Source organism: Rhododendron vialii, chromosome 13a (genome assembly GCF_030253575.1).
Source record: "Rhododendron vialii isolate Sample 1 chromosome 13a, ASM3025357v1".
NCBI lineage: Eukaryota > Viridiplantae > Streptophyta > Magnoliopsida > Ericales > Ericaceae > Rhododendron > Rhododendron vialii.
The window spans coordinates 18,452,642-18,472,795 of NC_080569.1; the positions used below are offsets into that span (position 1 = coordinate 18,452,642).

Genomic DNA, 20,154 nt, shown 5'->3' on the forward strand with positions numbered 1-20,154 from the left:
AAGTTTGTGTCGGAGTGTTGTTTTCCTTTTTTGATGTAACTCGTTCCAAAATAGAAATGGCTTGAACAAGTTGAAAAGTAGATATGCTTAAGTTAATAATGCTTGTAGCTAGGTTGTTACCTAGTCAAGAAAAGCTACCTGTAATGCTAATAAGTGGGAATGGATTTTGAAGAAATAGATTGGTTTTTGATAGGTGTGATCAGAGCCCTTTTGGTGAGGAGCTGTTAGGTTACAGTATATTATGCACAATACCACAAAACTGTACCAATTCTGGCATAGAAACCTGGGCATTAAGGTGATTCATTTATGTGTCCTTTGTATGCATTCTATGAATTAGAACCTATATATGTATTCCTTCTTACGCTTCTATTGTCTAAGGAATGATATTTCTAATGGTGGCTAATGATTGTTGTTGTGCCGTTTTCCTTTTATGTATAACTTTTCTTTTTGGGGTTATTGATTCCATGAAAGCAAACAAACCCAAACGACAGTCAGGTATAGAACCTGGAAACAAACACAAATCAGTCAATCCAAAACGTATAAATAGAAGTAAGCAAAGCTACCTCGGGATCGAGGATCAAAGATCCTGAAGGAAACCCTCTAGTCAGTAGCTAGAAGCCTTTTAGAATCAACGTTCTTGAATTTCGTCCTAGAGCTAATGCAAACTCAATGGCCTTTTCCACCAGCTCATCTCTTTTGCCAAGCATAGCACACCTTTGTCATGTAACACTCTAAAGCCCCCAAATTTGTCCAGCATAAGAGTACTCAAAGAATAGATGCTCATGGGAATCGTGAGAATTGCAAAGGACACATTTAGGATTCACATTCATTCCTAACCTACAAGTCCATCTTTAGGGTTTGTTTGAAACCTAGGGAAAAGAAAAGAAAGGAAAAAAAAAAAAACAAAGAATCAAGCACAATAAATTTCCTATACATTTTCCTTTCCTTTTCCTTTATTTTCCCCAAGTTCCAAACAGACGTTTAGTTGTAAGCCTCCTCAGAAAATCAGCCATTCAATAAAAGTCCACCTACGGACAAGATGGATAAACCAAGTGATTTTTTCCCCATGGAATAGAAGTAGCATTCTCCTCAAGGCTTGATAATGATGATTTGTTAAATTCCATCCCAATATTAAGAGAATCGGCAGGGATTTGAGCCACAATTTCCATGGTGATTGTGTTTCAAGGTCCAGGCCATCTCCGCAAGCGCTAGTGTACAAAAGGATTTACCTTACCCATATTGAATAAAACACTCTCCCAACCTTAAAGAATATAGACCTCCATTGCCAATGGTCTATGTGGTCCTCAGTTTGGAAAATTTTCTACTGGTCTAGGATGTGTCATTAGTGATGTTCACCCTCCACACACTCTGCCGCTTTAGCCATGTTGAGTATTAATTGCTAGAATCTTTTCAATGTTCTTTGTTAATTATAGTATGTAATTGTGTTGTAGGGAGCTGAAAATCAGTCTATTGGGATGTGGTTTATGAGTATGGTCATTGATTTGGTTAAAAGGTAAAGCTATTCACTCCTTTGCCCTATGCATATATATGCAACCAATTGCAAGGGAAGACCTTGCCAGGAATGAAGGAGCGGATGGTAGGGCATAGATTGTATCGTTAATAACCTACTAAGTTATGCAGTTTATTGATAAGCACCTAAGATTGTATGATTGTGGTGCTTAAGTCCCCTAGTGAGTAGTGTTCTTAGTTATAACTTGTCGTTTTTACTCAATTTTACTCGTAAGGTAGGTTGTTCAGTGTTTCAGGTAAAACGTCTCGAAAAGGATTATTCTGACCACGAGGCCAACCCCCTGGTGAAAACTTTGCCAGGATGACCCAAGAGCGAATGCGCTTCGGGTTTCCAAACCTTGTATCTAAGGCAAAGGTCTTCTTTCGGTTTAAGCATTTATCTCTATCCTCTTTTGTGCACACATGCAAATCGATATTGATAATGAAAGTGTGGTGGTATGTCTGCTTTTTTAAATGTTTACTACAATAGTTGTCTAGTAGATTGCTTCTCCATTTGAGGACCAACATAGCTTTATTAGACCATCTTTAATGTGTTGTTGTTGAGCATTAAATTTGTGGGTGCTGTGTAATAGTATTAGTATTAAAATGTAAAATTTGCATTAAACCGGGCCAACACCTCTGACCCGTAATTGTCCCTTTTACTTATCCTCTTAATCCCAAATGATTTATAGATGGTGTGTAACATATGGTATTAAAGAGTTTAGTGGCTTAATCTAGAAAGATTAAATGATGTGGTTTTTGCATAGCATTGTAGTTGCTGCATACAAATATTTAATTTGACTTCCTATTGCTGTCCTGTGTGATTTACAAATTACCTCATCCAAACAAGTGTTGTGGGTGTAGTGTAAAGGGTTACATGTTTTATTGGACTCATCGGACAATTGAACGTCCCTTGTATCATGTAACTGGGTATGAATTGCGTAATGCTTATATATGTAGTTGATGTTGTGCAGCCATGTCTACGACTCCTCGGAAGTTGATGTGTTTTTGTTATTCGGGTGGTCAGCGCATGGCAAATGCGGATGGTAGCTTGGGGAAGTATATGTGTGGTGTATCTGAAGCCACAATCATTGAAGAAGGCATACCGTTTGAGGAGTTAGTCGTGAAAGTTTACTTGCGCATAGATATGAGGTCCAATGGGAAGTCATTATTTTATAGTACAAGCAAGGACAAGTCGAAGCATTTGCGTATGAGGGATGCAGATGGTGTTTCTATGATGTTCTGTTTGAATGAGGATGAGGTTGACATATTTGTGGAAGAAAAGACCATTGTGAACACACCAAGACAATGTAACATAAGTAGCAGGTATAACTGTTGTTTTTTTGTAAATATAACACACACACATATACATATATGAGGATTCTGCATGTTTGTGTTTACGTGAAAGGTGATATTGTTTTGAAGAGGTTACAAATGGGTAACATATGGTTTGGAAGAAAAGATTACTATTTTCCACTTTTTCATTAACTGACTTGGTTGTTGCATAACATGTATGGCAATTGCTCTCCTTAATGATTTACTTGATAAGTTCCCTACTCAAGTGTTCTACTAAGACTTTTTTTTTTGTAGGGAGTCGAACCTGTTGAGTAGCAGTCCATCCACTGCCGCAGGAGAACCTTCTTCGACTACCAAAGATTGTTTGACTATTTGCCATGAAATTGGTTTGGTGCCGTACTCGCAACGGCGAGGTGAAGACATTCTAAGTGGTGATGGTCAGTTGTTTGACAACCATACGCTATTCAAGAAGGCTGTTATTCTTTTTGCAACATTGAACAAGTTCACTTTCAAGTATTTGGACAATAGTCGTCATTATTATAGGTTAGCTTGCGTGGTTGATGGTTGTCCATGGAAGTTAACAGCTAGGGCACAAGGTAAGTCTGAACTCATTAGAGTCATCAAGATGAAGAATGAACATTGCCACACTGCACAGGACAACACTAATTTCAAGCCAAGGATTCGGGCAAAAGAGATGGGTATGATATTCATGGACAAAATAGCAGGGCAACCCAATTTCCTCCCAAGGAGCATATGCAAGGACTACGAGCTTGCGTTCCATACTCCCCTAACTTACTCGCAAGGATAGAGGACTAGGGAACGTGCCCGTGAGTTCATAAGTGGGCCGGTATCCATGACGTATCACTTAGTGCCGTGGATGTGTCAACGTCTTATAGAATCAATTCCCAACACGAAGGCAGTTTGGAGTTCTTCTGAGGATGGTAAGTTCAAGCAACTTTTTGTCGCTTATGGTTGCAGCATTACGGGGTTCTTGGGGGGATGTCGCCCGATGTTGTTTATTGATGCATGTTTTTTGACTGGTCCATATCGCGGTAGTTGTTTGTCTGCAGTTGCCTATGATGCGAATGATCAATTGTACCCTCTTGCATATGCTATTGTATCATCAGAGAACTACGGGAATTGGTTATGGTTCATGCATAACTTGAAGGAAATTGTTGCCGGAAAGGAAGTTGTGGTTGTGACAGACTGTAATCCTGGGTTATTGAGGGCAGTTAAGGAATTATTTGGCGAGGAATGCAATGCATGGTGTGTTCGCCACGTGAAGGAAAATTTTAGCAAGTTTGCCACCGGAAAAGGAATGAAGGGGAACCCCAAGAAGACGGCATTGCATCTTTTCACAAAAATTGCCTATGCATGTGATGAGCGGCTATATGGGGTGTACTTGACGAAATTGTTTGGGCTATCACCTGAGTTGTCGAAGTGAGTTGAAGAAAATGGTCCACAACACTGGTCGAATGCGCGATTTTCGTTTCGGAGGTGGAACAAATTGTACACCAACATTGCCAAAAGCTTCAACAATTGGATATTGAAATTGAGAGACTTGGACATCATCCAATTCATGAAGGGCCACATCACCATCACCACTGACATGTTATATAGGCATAAGATGGAGGTGGGTAAATGGCATCCCTTGCCGGTTGGTCGTAATATAGACAAAATGATTAAGGAATCTCAGGAAAAATCTCGAGGTCTCACTTGTCGACCCACTTCTCCCATAGAGTTCATCGTGTCTGCATCCGACTGGAAATCTCATGCGGTCAAGCTCCATCCTTTTTACTGCAGTTGTGTGCGTTGGCAGATGAAAGGCATCCCTTGCAAGCATGCGGTGCGCGCAATACAAGGTTCGTCGTACAATATATATAACCTTGTGGATCCTTTCTATAAGGTGGAGGCACAACTTCTTATTTACACGACCGTAATGTCTCTCATTCCTTTGCATGACATGCCTAATTCGACTGACATCGTGCCACAAGTTCGTGAGATCTAGTACGGTTGTGAAGACCTTGACATAGCCACCTCTTCTTCCATAGCCATGCAAGCGCTTCGACCTCCTACTACAAAGCGACCAGCTGGAAGGCCGAAGAAAAAGAGGATTGAGTCACAATTCCAAGAAAAAAAAACTATTTTTTGTGGGCTTTGCCATGAGCCTGGACACAATCAAAGCACATGCAAGTCTCCATTGCCTGGGTGAGCGTTGAGAATGTAATCCAACCTTTAGCTACTTTGGTTGAGCCTTTTCGATTTTTTAGGTATGCGATACTTTGGATTTTAATCTAACGTATGGAACTGTTGTTGCCTCTGAGTTTGGATTTTGTTGAATACAATGGATTGGGACCTTGTAATATTATAATGGTTGTGCCTCACCTACCTAAGATTGTTGTATTTTAGTCATATAACCTGCTCAACATGTATGTAATTCGAAGCACTGTCAAAAAGTAGCACCACCACAAGAATTAGCATTTGTGAAAGTCGAAAATCAGCACTTGAAGTTCTTTGCAGTAGTGGATTGTATAGTTCAATTCCATTTTGTGGCGATTGTAAGTTGATGTTTGGCTGCTGTTGATCAGAGTAGTGTTTGCCTGCCATGGCTGGTAATGCTGTTTGCTCCTACTTGCTGTTGCTTCTTCTGCTGCTTGCTACTGGAATACCATTCTCCGAGGTAGTAAGAGCAAGTACATTTTACGAAAAAAGTACATTGGGTTTTCACACAGACTACCCTTTTGAATCACGAAGAGCACTTATGTTTGTATATAACTGTGGAGTATGAAATATTCCCTTTTGAAAGGGGCCCAGCTAAGAAGGCCAGTGAATCTTTGGATTGACAGTACCTACCTACCAATAAATCTTAACATTTTGGCGGGGATAGTAATTCATGGTGTCTTAAAGGGGTTGAACAAGTTTGCTAGCTCAAAGGGGTTGACAGCTGAAAGATAGAAGACGGCTCTAAAGATGGTTAATGATCTTGGGTCGCAAGAACCGAAGACTCATTAAAGTATCATTTGGGCAAGTTCTATGGGATTTGTCTTGATCTTTCAAGATGGGTGGAAGATAACAATCCAAAGCACTTTCTTGGCAGTTTTGGACGGAAAGTTTTGTGCAATGGTCCCCTCTAGGAACTTACTTGGGTACAGTTCATAGATAGACAGGGAGGCTGCTGTTCGGGGCGGTGGTAGCTTCAACCGGCTTATGCGTTATTTTCATCCCCAAGTTAATTTTCATAATTGTTTTAGTATTCTATACTATGCCTTTTATATATTGTCGGTTTTCGATTGATGCATAGATTTTGTGTTATTCACTGTAGGTAAAGTTAATAGATTTATCTCATGGGGAGACATGTTTTGTGACTTACAGCAACCATGAACCACACAATCCTCGTGATACTCATTTAATAATTTCTAATCCTCCACTACTATTGTCATTGTAATTTTGACGAAGAATTGTTTCCTTGAGGCACCCCTAATGTGAGTTAATAGTCTACAGGGTGGTTTTAAATATGTTCGATGTGAGAACTGGAATAGTGATGAGAGATTTCAAGGGACGCGCATATCAGTTTGCAGTTGAAGGTGCATTAAGCGGCATTTTCAGGCCTGTTTTCAGGTGCATTAAAAATATCTTTGATTTGGATGGATGCTTTGTGGCAATTGTTATTCATACTTGTCTCATGTATGAGTATCAGTGATGGTGTGGCGGAAAAGAGGATAAGTATTTTCCTTGAATTGGTAAAAGTGTTATCTCTGTCTATGTCTGTGAAACAGACACATTTACTCTTATTGACAACAAATCCATAAAGGTTGAAAACCTTGTGGAAATTAGTTGGTCGCCTACTGAACCCATTGTTGCACTCTTTGTTCCTGAACTTGGAGGAGGAAACCAACCTGCGTGAGTCGAGCTGTTTCATTTCCATATTCCCTTTATTTTGTTCCCTTTCTTTGAATAGTGGAAGTTTATTAACTTGCCATGCTTTTCTCAGGTAAGTCTCATTCAAAATCTGATTCAAAAGGAGTTGAGGCAGAAGAGCACATAGACTGGCTTTGACCTTTTCCGCATCAAGGAACAGGACATACCCATTGAGGTTTTGTTGGAGTTAGAGAACAAAAATGACAAGATTATTGCATTTGCTTGGGAACCGAAGGTCCACAGATTCTCTGTCATTCACGGCGACAGCCCTAACCCTGACATTAGTTTCTACTCCATGCGTATCACTCATAATTCTGGCTAGGTTTCAAAGCTTACTACTCTTAAGGGAAAGCAGGCTAATGCTTTGTACTGGTCGCCAGCTGGACGTTTCATCTTACTTGAAGGGTTGAAGGGCTTCAATGGACAGTTGGAGTTCTACGATGTCGATGAAGAATTTCATGGCAACGGATATTGAATGGGATCCAACTGGAAGGTAATTTGTAGGAAGAATTTGGTTACGATTATGTTGGAGGTGATAAAAGTCAATTGGCAAGTTGGGGCTTCGGCAAAAACTTGCTTATGATTTGAAGTGAACTGAAGCTTATCAATTTCCTGCCCTACTATTTCCTTAGCTTTCAATATACAGTTCTCTTGAAAGAGCATAGAATCCTTGCTTGATTTTTTTACGCACATGTGGCGATAGACTCCTTGTTTTATTTCTGAAATAAATTCATCTTATTTTCTTTATAAGCTCATCTGCCTGTGAATTCAGGTATGTTGCAACTTTAGTTACTTTGGTTCACGAGATGGAAAATGGTTTCAACATCTGGTCTTTTAATGGCAAGCTTCTATATCGTATACTAGAGGATCACTTCTTTCAAGTAAGATTTGGTGCTTTTGGGGGGGGGGGGGGGGGGGGAGGAAATTGATCTTATTATGCAACGTTTATCCTTTGGGGTTGTGGATAGAGTAATTAGTAATACATGACTGCCTTGGATTTTCCTAGGATATTGCTTTACCATATTTACTGATATTCATTTAATAGGTTTGATCATGCAGCCAACCCCAATGTTTGTGCTGGCTTTGGGTGAATTACTTTGTTCTCACATTCATCAATAGCGAAAGAAACATTCTATCGTGTCATAACTGGTGCATGTGTTGCTGCTTGTAATGACATTTTAATTGTGAAAATGAAATGGTCCTGGATGTCTTCATGACCCTGTAGATTTACCTTAGGTAAAAATGGATCTCATTATATAATGGACGAGTGACATAAGTAAATAGAATTGTCGCTAGTACACTATATAGAGATTCTATGGGTGGAGATATCAGATATCTACAGTTTTAAGTTCCTACTCTTGTGTAAAATTATATGATCGAACACCTTTCATTGTAACTTTGTCAAATGTGTACGATGCTAGCATGAATTGCAATAATGTTTTTGAAAAGAAAACAAAACACTCATTCGCGTGGTTACGTCATCAGTTTGCTATATGTTGAAAATTGGGGAACTTTGATTTTGGCTGGAGGTCATGGGGGAGACAAGAGACCGAAAACAAAGGGAAAAGTATGACCTGCGGTTGAGGGAAATGAAAGAGTATTGGACATGTGGGGAATCCCTCACATTAAAAAAGGAGGCTTGGAAAGCCACCGAACCGGTCCAAACCAATCCTCACTTAAACATATTGTTGTTTCCAGTTAGCAAAATTCCTTAAAACAATGACTACACAATGGAAGATGTATCAAAGCACCTCAAATGTTGATCTTGTATTTGTCGAAGTTCTGAACATCTTGCTGGGCTAGTAATTATGAGCTCTTCTGCATGGGCGGTGTCAACAGGGATTTTATTTCATTTTGCTTTGTTATTTTGGCAAGCAAAGAGAAAGAATCATTCCAGAACATGTTTCACCATTCTGTTGTCTTTTACTACAAACAGTGACAGTACTTAATTTCATTGGTGTTCCATTTCAGTCTCTCAGCAACGAAAATGAAAATTTAGTGCCTACGTAGTCAAATACGACATGGCCTGACTATGGTATGTGTTTTGTGTTGATCATTGCAGTTCCTATGGCATCCAAGGCCCACCATCCTTCTTGGAGCCCATAGAAGGATGTAGGTGGATAAATTCAAGTAGTGCTATAAACAGCACTGGAATGCAACGGTTTCACGTGCCTCTTGAACGTAACCCTAATTTGTCAATGAAACCCCTGTCCTGCAAAACAGACAAGGAGTGAGTGCACCTTTGCCTCTCGTGGCAAAGGCCCTCCGATGCCTTTGTTAGTATCACGTACTAGCAATCAAACCCTAATTATCAATAGGAAAGCAAATAGAATGCAGTGTATTGCGTACCTCTCACCTCTAGGTTTACCTCATATTTATAGATTTATGGATGCTTGCTGTCCAAGCATCCATGTTACCATAGGATTCCTAACTCGTATAGGAAACCCAGGATATCAAGGAGTCTCGTTTCCTTTATCAGTTTATGGAAAAGAGTCATTTTAGGATTCTTTTCCTTTAAGAGCCGAACATCCCATAGTTGTTGGGTATCTTTCTCAGATCCTATATTCTTAGGATCTTTATCCCTTTATGGGACATGACTACTCTGGAACCTTCCAGAATGTTCCCTCAAATAGTACTTCTCTCTCTGTTCGGCCATCTCATGGCCGAACAGATGGCCTGGACCAATTACCTCACGTGTTACTGGTCCTAAGGAAACAATTTGAACCATATCCTTTGTAAGGAACTCTCCTCCTGTTCGGCTCTCTCTTGCCGAACAAGTTTCTATGAACAGTGGCATCTCATGTCATTTTCCTTGTATTTGGTCCTAATAACGTCTCATGTTATTGCACCGAGAATCGTACAACCTCTCTGGACCATTGACTTCTCATATCACTGGTCCACAGTGCGTTGACCCTTTGTAGACCGTGCTCGGGCTCATTTTGCACCTGTTCGGGAATACCTCCCTACAATTGCTCCCTAGCTTTGCTCGTTTATATTTTACTTCAGATGATGAGTAAAGCTTTTTACCGAACAAATTTATTTTGTTTTTGCACCCTATTTCATATATTGGTGCGTTGTTTCATCACGTTGCTAAGAAAAGATCATCTTTTCTTGTGGTCGCCACAGGCTTTTAGCCTTAATTTTTACACGTGTCGATCATCGTATTGCTTTTACATCAAATACGAACAGACGTGTTTATTGGAAAACGGAACGCTCAAAACGGCGTCTGGGTGACGTTTCACGTACGCCACCTACTTTTAGGGTATTTTTGGGTTTTCGTCCCATTTTTTAAAAAACCCCAATCTCTCTCTTAGACTCCTTCTACAGGAAACAAACGGTTCAAGCTCTTCCCCGCCATTGAAGCTCTGTTCATCGTCTCAAGGCCTCTTCTTTTCTGCTCTTTAGGGATTCCATCGACTATTCTCGTAAGTCATCACTTCTTCTTCTTACAACTCCCTTTCTCTAGTGGATTGTTTACAATCTCGTTTTAGGGTTTTATCGTCCTCTTTCTTTATACTTCAAAGAACCCCAAAAGTTTTTCTGGTAATGGGGAGATTCCGTAGACACTGTAATACTCCTCAAACCATGACAAGTTTCAGATCTCGATATGGGATTCCTGACAACGTAGCTACTGTTTTGGCTCCTGAGGATGCCATTCGCGAAAGCTTCGATTTCGACACACTTCATATTCCAGTAGTAGCCGTCGTCGAAGGCGGAGTTAGGTTTCCCTTAGCCCCTCTACTCCGCCAAGTTTTAGCGTATTACAGGCTTTCGCCAATGCAAGTTTCTGCTAATTTCTTCCGAGTAGTTATGGGTATAAATACCCTAAACCAAATGTTAGGGACTTCTCTAGGCTTGTATGATATCCATCATCTATATAGCATTTCCAGAACTGGGGACGCCCTTACGTATTATTTAAAGAGTAGGGATTCTAGAAAGAAGCTCGTTCTCGAACTCCCTGACTCTGCTCGAGGGGATGATGACGACTTTCTGATCGTTACGGGCAACTTCGAACCCAGAGACGAGGACGACCAAGTGATTGGTTTTCATGCCCCTCACATATTCGGGAGCCCACGTTAGTGCTCTCCCTTAATTTCATTGGTTTTGTCCTCTTTCATAGGAAAAGCTTTTTCGTGCTTCTAATTGCTTATGCTTTGTTTCAGCATCAAATATTAACCGTGGTTATAACATCATAACCCCACAAGTTCACGTAGCTGATATCAAACGAGCACTTGCATTCAACGGCGAAGGGACATACCTTGCAGGCCGAGCAAGAGCAGCTCAAGTAATTCTCAGCTACAAAGCTTCGTACGGTGGGTTTATTGATCGGAGAACCCGAGCAGCTGACATCTCTGCAATAGCTGGTCCTTCAAGACCAGTCCCCGAACAAGAAGAGAGGCGTTCCCAGACTCCTCCAATCTCTGACGAGCCTATCCCTCTTGCTGAGGAAGCTTCCAGTTCCACATCCAACTCGTCTTCCAGCGGCCGTACCTTCTCAACTTCAGAGATGAACCAGCCAATTGACTTGGGCAGCCTCCTCACCATTCCTGGTAGAGGTCGTGGTCGGGGCCAAAGTGTTCAAGGTCGTGGTCGTCGCGTCCAAACTCAAACAGATGCTCCCCCTGGATTTTCCTTTGAAGAGATTGAAGCCCTTCACCGTGAAAAACGTCAACGAGTGGAGGAAACTCAAGAAAGACCCCTTACATCCTCCTCATCTCCTGCTCCCCTCTGGGCTCCTCCATTCTCACACGGGAGCCGAGCTATCACTGCTCGGGACAGTGTTGAGTCAGAAGGCACTGCCCTTGCCTTGTCTCAAGCTTTTCTGCTGCCAGGAGATATGCAGAAGGAGGTGGCAAGCTCGCCTGACAACCTTCTAAGCTCATTCATGTCTCACAATGCCAAGGTAAAAAGTTCGCTTTCGTAAATCATAGCATACCATAGCATTTGGTATCCATGTTTAACTATTTTGATCGTTCCAGGTGATGCAAAAAATGGTGGCTATGGCTCAAAAGCTTAGCCAGTCTGAGCCTCAACGTGTCAAGCTTGCAAGTGAGAATACCAAGCTTCAACGTACCATCATCAGGCTCGAGAAAGAAAGGAACCAAGCCTTGGCAGTGGCAGATGGGTTAAAGGGACAACTGAAGGGGGCGGAGGACAGTCTTGCTCAAACTTTGAAGGAGCTTGAGACGACCCAGACTGAAGCCAAAGCTGCTTTTGAGAAAGGATATAATGAAGGAATCAAGATTGCCACGGAAAGCTACACTAGCCAAATGCCTGGGATACAAGACCAAGTCTGGGTGGCCTCTTGGACAGCTTGTCTTGCCAAAGCTGAGATTCCTGAATCATCTCCTCTGTGGACCAATATTGAACTACCCAGTGCTGCTAGTCAAGAGGAGGATGTTGCTGAGGAGATAAATGATGAGCAGGAGGTGAACGTGTCTGCTGAGCAACCTGTCTCTGAAGTGGAGCCTCAAGTTGATATGACCAATCCTGGCCAAAAGGAAGTCAGTGATGGTCAACTTGGAGACGAAAATCCCACAGAAGAGCTGGCTCCTCCAGTAGCTCCTATAATTACTCCTGCAGCTGTCCAAGATCTCACAGAAGATGAATGAGCTCTGTCGTTCTTCACATCTGTTTTTGAATTATTCCTGTCAAGATACCTTTTCCATATGTTTCTGTCATGGGTGTTTTAAGATGTTTAAGTATTTCGTACTTAAATCGTTTAAAGTTTTAAAGTTTCACGTACTTTTATGCATATATTCGTATGCTTTCAAGTTTGTGCATATTTTCGTATGCTGTGGACTGTTGGTGCATATACTCGTATGCTTTCATACAATTGTTTCTCGTGCTTAGAACAATTCTCAAGTATTTCGTACTTGCGTTCTCACAAGTGTCACGTACTTTAAAGTATCACGTACTTAGAACAATTTCTCAAGTATTTCGTACTTGCGTTCTCACAAGTGTCACGTACTTGTATTTCGTACTTAAATGGATATCCTATACCCTGCTCCCCAATACGAATGAGGGAAACCAATGTCGTGATTCATATTCAAAACAAATACCAAGAAAACAGCAGTCTAGACAAAAACATAACTTCATTCATAAACTGTAAAACCCAAGAGGGCGTTACTCGTATCCCTTGTAAAAATAACAAAACTAGAACACAAGAGAGTTTTATTCGTAACTCCCACACAATCACGATGTGCATAAAGAAAAATTATATAAAAAACTTTCTTAGATTATGGACATTCCAAGGTCTTGGCACTGGGTTCCCATCCAAGTCTGCCAATCGATAAGCCCCAATGCCTGCGATTTCTGTAACTCGATATGGGCCTTCCCAATTTGCCCCTAGCTTTCCCTCATTAGCCACTTTAGTATTGCCGAGCACTTTTCGTAGCACAAGGTCTCCAACACCAAACTCTCGTGGGTGTACATTCTTGTTATAACTTTTGATGAGCTGCTCTTGGTATGAGGCCAAGTGCACCAAGGCCCGTTCTCGTCGTTCCTCGGCAAAGTCTAACTCAATCTCCAAGGCTCTGTCATTTCCTCCACTTTCAACCAAAGTGGTCCTGTTGGTCGGCAGACCTATTTCTAATGGAATAACAGCCTCTGTTCCATATGCTAATGAATAGGGGGTCTCGCCCGTAGACCTCCTAGGCGTTGTTCGGTATGCCCATAGGACCAATGGCAATTCATCGGGCCATTTCCCCTTTGCTTTATCCAAACGTTTCTTAATCCCATCAAGGATTGTTTTGTTTGAAGCCTCCGCTTGTCCGTTGCTTTGAGGGTAAGCTGGAGTCGAATAATAATTTCTTATCCCATACTGGGCACAGAAAGTTTTGAATTTCTTCTGAAATTGCGACCCATTGTCTGTAATCAACGAATAAGGTACCCCAAAGCGAGTTATGATGCTTTTCCACACAAACCTTTCTATCATAGGTTCAGTAATCTTGGCCAACGGCTCAGCCTCAATCCACTTAGTGAAGTAATCTGTTGCAACTAATAGGAATTTTCGATTCCCAGTTGCCTTGTGTAGTGGACCCACTATGTCCATTCCCCATTGAGCAAACGGCCAGGGACTTGTCAGCGGCACCAGGTCCTCGGCTGGTGTTCGAATCATTGGTGAAAATTTCTGACACTTCTCACAAATTTTTACGTACACCTTAGCATCTTCTTGCATGTACGGCCACCAATACCCTTGGGTGATTGCTCGGTGGGCTATGGACCGACCACCAGCATGGCTTCCACAAGTCCCTTCGTGAATTTCGTGGAGGAACTTTTGCACCATCTCAGGATGCACACAAAGCAAGTAGGGTCCTGTAAAAGACTTCCTATATAGTTTTCCCTCTGGGGATAACCAGAACCGAGCAGATTTGGTCCTGATTTTATGTGCCTCCTTTTTGTCCAAAGGGAGTACTTCATCTCGTAAAAACTCCACTATTGGGTCCATCCAACTTGGTCCTTGGTTCACGTCTAGGACCATCTCTACACTTCTGCCAATGCTCGGCTCAGTTAAATACTCTACGGTTATTTTTCTTTTAAACTCAGATGGCACAGCTGCGGCTAACCATGCCAATGAATCTGCATGAGCATTCTTTCCAGAACTTATCTGTTCAATATACACCCTTTCGAAGGTATCGAGCAGATCTCTGGTCACCTGTACATATGCCGCCATCTTCTCGCTCCGGGTTTCATATTGCCCGGACAGTTGATGGACTACGAGCTGTGAATCAGAATACACCCTAACTCGTTCAGCTTTTAGGGTTTTTTCACTTCTCAAACCAGCTAAGAGTGCCTCATACTCTGCCACATTATTTGATGCATTGAACCCTAGCCGAACAGATAATTCTAACATTGACCCTTCAGGGGGTAAAAGCACAACTCCAATTCCTGAACCGGTGTTGCAAGCTGACCCATCAACAAACAGCTTCCATTCCAGGGGATCTTGTTCGGCTAATGCCTGTTTCTTCGTTACAGGAGACTTTGCTTCACTCTCCTTTCTCGTAGGAGGCAGAGGTGCAACCGCAGGTGAGAATTCTGCCACAAAATCTGCCAACACCTGGCCTTTGATTGCTGTGCGCGACTGATAGTCGATGTCATATTGGCTCAACTCAACGGACCAAGTTGAGATCCTTCCCGAGAAATCTGCCTTTCGGAGCAATGATTTTAATGGGAACTCAGTGTAAACCACAACTTTATGGCTCTGGAAATAATGTGGCAATTTTCTAGTTGCTGTCCTTAGTGCTAGAACCAATTTCTCGAGGGGCAAATACTTTGTTTCGGCATCTAACAAAGTTTTGCTCACATAATAGACTGGGATTTGCTCGGATCCCTTATCTCTTAAAAGTACTGCACTTACGGCATGCTCAGAAACAGCTAAGTATAAAATTAGAGACTCACCTGTTTCTGGAGTCGAAAGAAGGGGAGGAGAGGCCAAGTATCCCTTTAGATCCTGAAAGGCTTGTTCACATTCTGCTCCCCATTCGAACCCTTCCCTTTTCTTTAACAGCTGAAAGAAAGGTCTGCACTTGTCACTTGATCGGCTAATAAATCGATTAAGAGCTGCTGCCATCCCAGTTAATCGTTGGACTTCTTTCGTTGTCCGAGGACTTTCCAGATTTTGTAAGGCCTTTATCTGGTCGGGATTTGCCTCTATTCCCCTTAGAGTTACAAGATGGCCCAAAAACTTTCCAGAGCCGACTCCAAACGCACACTTCGAGGCGTTGAGTTTCAACTTGTACCTCCTCAAAATCTCGAAAGCTTCTCTCAAATCTGCAATATGGCCTTGCATAGATTTACTCTTTACCACCATGTCATCTATGTAGACCTCCATAGTTTTGCCGAGCAATTTTCTAAACATGATGGTCGTCAGTCTCTGATACGTTGCCCCTGCATTCTTCAATCCAAAAGGCATGACATTATAACAGTACAACCCTCGTGGTGTAATAAAAGACGTCTTCTCCTGATCTGGCCCAAACATTGCAATTTGATGGTATCCTCGATATGCATCGAGAAAACTCATCCGTCCATATCCCGCTGTTGCATCAACCAACTGGTCAATCCTTGGAAGAGGAAAACTGTCTTTAGGACACGCCTTGTTTAAATCTGTGAAGTCAACACATACACGCCATTTTCCGTTCTTTTTCTTGACGACAACAGTGTTTGATAGCCACTCTGGATAATAAACTTCCCTTATTGCCTTGGCTTCCAACAAGTGATCCACTTCTTCAATTACAGCGTCAACGTGCTGTACGGCTGCCCTTCGTTTCTTTTGAATGACCGGTTTATACTGTGGATCTATATTCAAATGATGGCAGATAACATCTGCATTCACCCCAGGCATCTCCTCTGGTGTCCAAGCAAAAACATCGACATAAGTTTTCAAAAAACTAACCAGTTCATTCTCTTCCTCTTCTGGCAGTGATTCCCAAATTAGAAAATACCTATCTGGATCAGTCTCGTTGATCAATGTTTTCTTCAAATCCTCAACCACCCTCTCGGTTGGGTCTTTTCCGATATCCTCAATGGTCGGCAGATCCGGAGTTTCCACAGTATTAATATGGTGGGCATTATGGACTCTTTTAATGATGGATACCAAACATTGTTGAGCTATCTTTTGGTTACCTTTGATGTGCTCAATCCCATTAGACCCTGGGAACTTTACCATCTGATGGAAAGTTGAAGAGACTGCCCTCATCTTGTGCAACCATGTCCTTCCTATAATCACGTTATAGGAAGACGGTACATCCACCACTAAGAAGTCGGTTCGTAGCACCACTGTCCCAGCCCGAACAGGCAGAGTTACCTTGCCTAACGGCCAAACTGCTCCTGCTCCAAATCCGACCAATGGAGTTACTGATTGTACCAAATCTTCTTGTGTGAGCCCCAGTTTCTTGAACGCATCGTAGTATAGCACTTCGGTGCAACTCCCTGAATCCACCAGGATTCTCTCCATATCATATTCCTCAACTCGGAGGGTTATGACCAAAGCATCATTGTGAGGTACCTGGACTCCTCCCAGATCTTCATCCGTAAAAACTATGCCCTCGTTGCTTGCCCCTTCGTTGCGCCCTCTTTTCTTCCGCAACTGCATTACATGTTGGTCATGTTTTACTTGCCTCTGAAGCAATCTCACCGCATTTCTCGTATAAGGTTCGGCTAATCCATGTATCATATGGATTACCCCTTTTGGATTCTGTTCGTAATCCAATTCCATTGCCTTGTCTTTATCCTTGGAATCCTCTTGGACAAATTCTTTGAGGTAACCTCGTGAGACCAAATCATCAAGATGCCGTTTAAACATCTCATAGTCCTCAGTCATGTGACCCCAATCCTTATGGTAACTGCAGTGCTGATTCGTAGCACGTTTTGCATCTTTATTCCCACCAAGAGTTGGGGGCCATTTGAAATATGGTTGATTCTTTATTCGATAAAGAATCCTGTAAATGGGCTCTTTCCAAACCGTGTTTATTGAAAAGAATGACTTGGGATCCGGGGCTTGCTTATCCTTGTACCGCTCTTTCTTCGCCTGCCCATAATCTTTCCTCTCACGATAAGTCTTGGGCTCTGGCTTGTCAGCTTTCTTTATAGGCCCCTTTACTTGCTCGGCGGCCAACTTTCCATCCTCTCGTAGGATGTCGTCCTCGTTCCTGGCGTGCTGCTCAATTCTCTCCATCAATTTTGCCAATGTCTGCACGGGACTCATGTTTAGAGATTTACGCAGTTCCCCCCGAACAGGTAAGCCTGTTTTGAACGTGGCTATTGCGTATTCTTCACTACATCGTTCAATCTCGTTGAAGGTTTCCCAGTACTTCTTTGCATAAGCCCTGATCAGCTCGTCCTCTCCTTGCTTCATAAAAGAAAGACTCTCAAAGGTTTTGGGAGCTTTCCTGCTCGTCAAAAACCGTGCAGTGAATTCCTCGGCCAATTGCACCCATGTTCGGATGGAGCGTGAGCCCAATTTGTGGAACCAGGACAGAGCAACCTTCCCCAAACTCGACGAGAACATCTTGCACATAATTGCATCATCCCCTTCATGCATAAACATTGCTTGCTGATAATGCTGTATATGGGCCACGGGATCAGTATCTGTCTCGTAGAGGATGAATGTCCCGTGCTTTACCCTGGTCGGCAATCTAGCCTCCTGTAACTTTTTTGCAAAAGGGGAGGATGCTATATTCTGCAGTGCTTTCCGTGCTGCTTCCCGTGCAGTCATGGCTTCATCCTCCGGTCCTTTCTTGGATCTAATTCGTTCCCAATCGGAATCAGGTCTCTCGTACCTGTCCCTATGATGTTTTCTACTCCCTTCTTCTTCGGGGGTAGAACTCCGACCTCTGCTTCTCCTCTTTCTTGGAGATACCCTCCTTCGCTCGGGTGTTCGGATCCTGCTCCTCCCTTTTCGTGGAGAAGTTTTATGTCGCCTCGGGGTCAGACTTCTGCTTCTGCTCCTCCTTCCTCGTGAAGGAGCCTTTTGATACTGCACCAGAGCGTATTGACTACCTCTAGAATTTCTTCGAGATAGTCCAGAGTCCTCCGGATGTTCTCTGATTTTCTCTAATTCTCTGATCTCATGTTCTCGTTTTTTGATCAAACGAGCATACTCCTCGATTTCTTGTCTCTTCTTATCATGAACGTCTTCGCTACGGTATACACTCCTGGAGTGTGCAATCGATTCATCCCCTCGATGGGATTTAGTCCTTCTCGTGGACTTCGATGCCGTCTCTCCATCTCTATTTCTGGAGTTGCCATGGATAGTAAGGGGGTGGCCCTTACTCGTGGTCCTTCTGTGTCCTCCTTCGGGCTTTCTCGGAGCCCCAGGTGGAGACTTATCCCCTCCTCCAATTAGCACATCCTTCGGGTCGTGTGGCGTTACTGGCTCTACTTCCACCATGGTCGTATTTCAAAGGGAACTCTTTCGTTTCCCACAGACGGCGCCAATTGTAGGTGGATAAATTCAAGTAGTGCTATAAACAGCACTGGAATGCAACGGTTTCACGTGCCTCTTGAACGTAACCCTAATTTGTCAATGAAACCCCTGTCCTGCAAAACAGACAAGGAGTGAGTGCACCTTTGCCTCTCGTGGCAAAGGCCCTCCGATGCCTTTGTTAGTATCACGTACTAGCAATCAAACCCTAATTATCAATAGGAAAGCAAATAGAATGCAGTGTATTGCATACCTCTCACCTCTAGGTTTACCTCATATTTATAGATTTATGGATGCTTGCTGTCCAAGCATCCATGTTACCATAGGATTCCTAACTCGTATAGGAAACCCAGGATATCAAGGAGTCTCGTTTCCTTTATCAGTTTATGGAAAAGAGTCCTTTTAGGATTCTTTTCCTTTAAGAGCCGAACATCCCATAGTTGTTGGGTATCTTTCTCAGATCCTATATTCTTAGGATCTTTATCCCTTTATGGGACATGACTACTCTGGAACCTTCCAGAATGTTCCCTCAAATAGTACTTCTCTCTCTGTTCGGCCATCTCATGGCCGAACAGATGGCCTGGACCAATTACCTCACGTGTTACTGGTCCTAAGGAAACAATTTGAACCATATCCTTTGTAAGGAACTCTCCTCCTGTTCGGCTCTCTCTTGCCGAACAAGTTTCTATGAACAGTGGCATCTCATGTCATTTTCCTTGTATTTGGTCCTAATAACGTCTCATGTTATTGCACCGAGAATCGTACAACCTCTCTGGACCATTGACTTCTCATATCACTGGTCCACAGTGCGTTGACCCTTTGTTGACCGTGCTCGGGCTCATTTTGCACCTGTTCGGGAATACCTCCCTACAAAGGAGGAGGAGATTGCCAAGAACTTGAAGAAGTACACCAAGAAGTATGAATACATTAGGACGAAGACGTGTCGCTGCTGTTGACTGAGCATGACCGAGATGGGTTTTTGAGTGGAAGCGATTACATGAAGATGATAAATCAGACAGTTAGTGGCTTAGGGACGGACAAGCCAGTGACGAAGAAGAGGAATATGAGGCAAAGGAAGTCGAGGTTGAAGAGTTTGTTGATGTTTCGGAGGAGGTTCTATTCGACTTTGGGCATGAGTGAGCTGATACACTCCCTAACATCTTCCGTTATGCAGAGCAACACTCTCCAGCTTACATTTTTGTTTCAAACATGAAATTGTGTTGTGAGAAATTTTGTTTATTCACCGAGATCATAAATATGTTGGAAGTGATTGATTATGTTGGCATGCTGACAAAATTATGGTCATGAAGTGAAGACCAATGCGACATAAAAAAGTAAATTTGCATTAATAACTAATATCGAACAAACCCAACCAAATAAACAATTCATATATGAGTGGATACATGACATCAAGTTAAACTACCAAGCACGATTACGTAGAAATAAACTGAAGACTAAATCGCAAATAAAACACATCCTGCAATTGTGTTCACTTCTCAATAACGCAT

At 42.4% G+C, this 20,154-nt stretch overlaps 1 pseudogene; it reads left to right on the top strand.

Annotated features, from left to right (window-relative positions):
- Positions 1-1,288: 1,288 nt before the first annotated feature.
- On the top strand, positions 1,289-19,786 carry LOC131313946 (eukaryotic translation initiation factor 3 subunit B-like; annotated as a pseudogene).
- The last annotated feature ends 368 nt before the right edge of the window (positions 19,787-20,154 follow it).